Source organism: Ictidomys tridecemlineatus, chromosome 1 (genome assembly GCF_052094955.1).
Source record: "Ictidomys tridecemlineatus isolate mIctTri1 chromosome 1, mIctTri1.hap1, whole genome shotgun sequence".
Taxonomy (NCBI): Eukaryota; Metazoa; Chordata; class Mammalia; order Rodentia; family Sciuridae; genus Ictidomys; species Ictidomys tridecemlineatus.
This window is the reverse complement of record NC_135477.1, coordinates 225,819,936-225,823,682: the sequence shown is the minus strand read 5'-3', so window position 1 is coordinate 225,823,682 and position 3,747 is coordinate 225,819,936. Positions and strand designations below refer to the sequence as shown.

Here is a 3,747-nt window from a genome sequence, read left to right as displayed (position 1 = left end):
TTATCCTTCCAGAAATAGCACCCCTCTCACTCTGTATCATTTATTTTCTTCTTAAAATGTGCTTTGATATTGAATGTCTATTTATATTTACTTCAGTGTTGTCTGATTTCCCCATAGGAATATAAACTTCACTAAGTCAAGAATATTATCAGTGTTATTCTGAGCCTTTGAAAAAAAATTTGTGAAAAATAAAAAAAGAAGAAAGAAGTCAAAATAATGGGTAATGTCCAGGCAGAAAAGGGAAGAGAAGGTGACAAATGCTAAATAATTTGTCAAGGTAGAAATACAATTGGAATGGAGAGATATTAGAATAGGATTCTTTTTTTCAAAATATTTCATCTAAGTTTGTAGTTATTTGTCTATCTAAGATCTTTGAATTTAATCATTTTGGCAATGAGAAAGGAACACCAAAAGAATAATCAGATTTGGTTATTTGTTTTGTTTGTTTTCTGTTGTTTGGGTGGGTGGTCAGAAGAAAAGATTTGATTGGTTATGTTTTCCAGAAACCTAATTCTTGAAAATCTGATTGATACCCTGGTTAGAGTTCAAAAAATTAGATCTACAATGCACTAATAAAATCCTTAAAAAAACAAAATCAGATGAAGGAAAGGCTTTCAATTATTTCAGCAAGAAAATAAAAGATCTGCATTAATTTCAAGGAATTTTTCTAGATTTTTAACATTGGTGACTTATTGGTTGAGAAGAAATGAAGTAAATGGAGAGGACTGATGTTTGGTTATGACAGGATACTAAATATAATATGAAGGGACGAAACTTTCAGGAATGGAAAATGTTTTCATTTGAGATAAGGTATATGTGAGATGGCTTCAAGACACCCATATATGGAAATATATATAAATGTGTCTTGTGAACAATTGAAAATAAATGTGTGATTGTAGTAGTTTGGGCTACTTTGAGAAACTGACATGTAATCGACTTCTTAGCATTTCTGTAGGCCAGAAGTCCAGCCATCACCACTTAGCTTGAGCATGAAAATCAAGGTGATAAAGCACAAATAAATGTGAGAATGATGACTGAGAACTCCTTAAAGTACATGACAAAGAAAAGTATTTTGATGAGATCCAGATATCATAGCCATGAAGGCAGGAGCTGAAAAACCGTAGGTGAATTCCTGTAATAGGAATTCTGAGATTTCCTGTTAATATGACCTCGTTGCTAACCACACAAGATCTAACAAGATCTAATGACGTAAATGATTACTGAAAAAATGGTGTATAAAAAAATGTATAGAAAACGGAGTATAAAAAATGTCTAAAAAAATAAGTAGGAGAAGGATTCAGAGAAAATGACTAACATGCTTTGAATAGCTGAACAGGGATACCAACCAGAAAACAGTTAAGAAAGACAAAGGATAAAATGAAAAGAAAGGGATGAGAAAGAAAGGAATCTGAGAGTAAAGAGCTAAATATGAAGCACAGGTGAGAATTGAAAAAAAAAAAAAGGGAAGCCACACATAAATAAGCTTCTTTCAGATTGGAATCTCTACATGCAACAAAAAAACATCTTGAAATTTTAGATAAGGACATTGCTACAATCACCTCACTAACCCAAGTACAAGAAGGTGGGATTAAATAAGGAGATTGTTGTTCATGCATGATTTAAGAAATCAGTCTATTTTCATTTATTTCAAAAATAATCGTCCTGAAATTTTAACAGTAAGAAGCAAGATTTTTTTTTTTTAAGAATGAGAACCATACAACTGATTAAATAAAAGCAGGCTAGAAAATAAATACAATTTTAGTATGCTGAGTTTTTGAATTAACTGCAAAAACGTATCCATTGGGAAAACAACTTTGCTATAATTAATATTCAATAGGCTTTAAATTAAAATCATTTTAACTAAAAATTATTTCTTACCAAATTCTGTTTTGTTTTGTTTTGTTTGTTTCTCTTTTCATTTTTTTGTTTGTTTGTTTGTTTGTTTGGTTTGGTTTGGTTTGGAAGTACTTTGGAAGTAATGATCGATCCCAGGGTCTCACCATACTCAAATTGAGTTTCTAAAAAATAATTAAACCTCATTTTGGAAAAAACAAAATCCATTTACTTAAACATTAATGCTAAATGTTCGTGAAAACAAATAAATAAATAAATAAAAGCAGCACGTTATCTGGTCTACTATCTAGTAAAAATAGGGGCCAGGTGCCAAGGTGATGGCCTTCACTTTCACACTGGCAAGTGAGTTACCAGTGCTTGATTCACCTCCCCCTTTAATACACAGAAATAAATATTCCTGTCCAACCAATAACAAAATTGTATTAGGGTTCAAAATAATTAGATGTTTAAAGCATACAATATATTGAAGCATTATAAAATTTTAAATGGCTAAATCATACAATGATAACCATGCTCCAAAATGAAAGTTGTTTAACCAACTTCTACAGTAATGTGGTGAATATCCACTATTCACTTGGCAGGTAGTTTTTTAAAGGAGTGGTTGTATAAATTAAATAGAAGTGAAAAGAAAAAAAAAACCCTTTAATAAAGAGATCCCCTAGAATATCACAGCCATTCATATTTCCTAGAAAATCTGTAGCCCTGTAAAATCTTTCTAGGGAACTAACCATGTCTATTCTATTTGTCTGACAAAGATTGAAAATATCACCTTTATAATAATACAGGAGGTGTGGGGGGGTGATAAAATGGCTCAGGTGGCAGAGTGAGGCACAGTCGTTCATCCAGGCTTTGGCCCGGCTTTCAGAGCTATGACATGCTCACTAGTACCCTCAGAACAGTCTTCTGGTACCTCTTTGTTGCCTAAAGACAATGCCCCATTTTCTTGGGGTTCCTTGGATGAGGATAAATTGGATGATTCTTTGCTGTAGCTGTCTGATGGAGAAGATAATGATGACAATTTCAATTACACGGAGGAAGACATTCATAAGCTTTTGAAGGATGATGACCCATCAGATGAGCACTCTTCTTTGGAAGAAAGCTCTCAGAACATTTAGAGACTCCAAATATGGGGTCATCCTGGAAAAATGGTGGATCACATAAATCAAGTTGTGAAATGAGGATCCAGTACATCAAACAGAAATGTTCTTGACAAGGATTCTGTGGAAATGAAAGTCCTTGAGAGAAGACTAGGCAAGGTCATTTCGGTTCTACAAACCAAAACCAGGACTAACGTTTTGACAGTTTCCCAATCAGATCTAGAACAGCAGGAGCAAATTTAACTCAGGAGTGTCTTTGACCATATAGAAGATCCAGGGGACTCTAACCAAGGTACCTTGGAGGAGCTGTATGCTTTGATGAATTGGCAGCATCCTTTGGATCTCACCATGTGAAATTACGCCCTATTCGGACAGAAACCTCTGCAAAGATACAGTCTGAATCAGTGGGTTGACAGGAACAAACCAAGCCACCATGGGTTCCAGCGTCTTCCTGACTTGTACAGTCGATTTGTCTCATCCCATCAGCAATGAAAGTCCCTATGCAATGTCCTAATCAGAGCAGCGTCTCATTTTTTTCTGCTGTTTTTTGCTTCATATATTTTGAATTTATTTTTCAGAGGATTTTTATTTAAAGAACTTGTCACCTTTTGGAAATACCTACTGCTGACTTGAATTTTTTTTTTTTTGTTATGTAGACACTCCTGATTTTGTGTGCCTATCTGTGTATTGTGTCTAAGCAGTGTTAAGGTGATTTTTTTTTGTATTTAAATTGAAGGTGGCTGCCTCCTGAAAGTCAACATGAAGCTAAAATACACAGGCTCAATAAAACACCCAC

At 34.0% G+C, this 3,747-nt stretch overlaps 1 pseudogene; it reads left to right on the top strand.

Moving 5' to 3' along the window:
• The first annotated feature begins 2,723 nt into the window (after nucleotides 1-2,723).
• On the top strand, nucleotides 2,724-3,443 carry LOC110597593 (S100P-binding protein pseudogene; annotated as a pseudogene).
• Nucleotides 3,444-3,747: the final 304 nt, after the last annotated feature.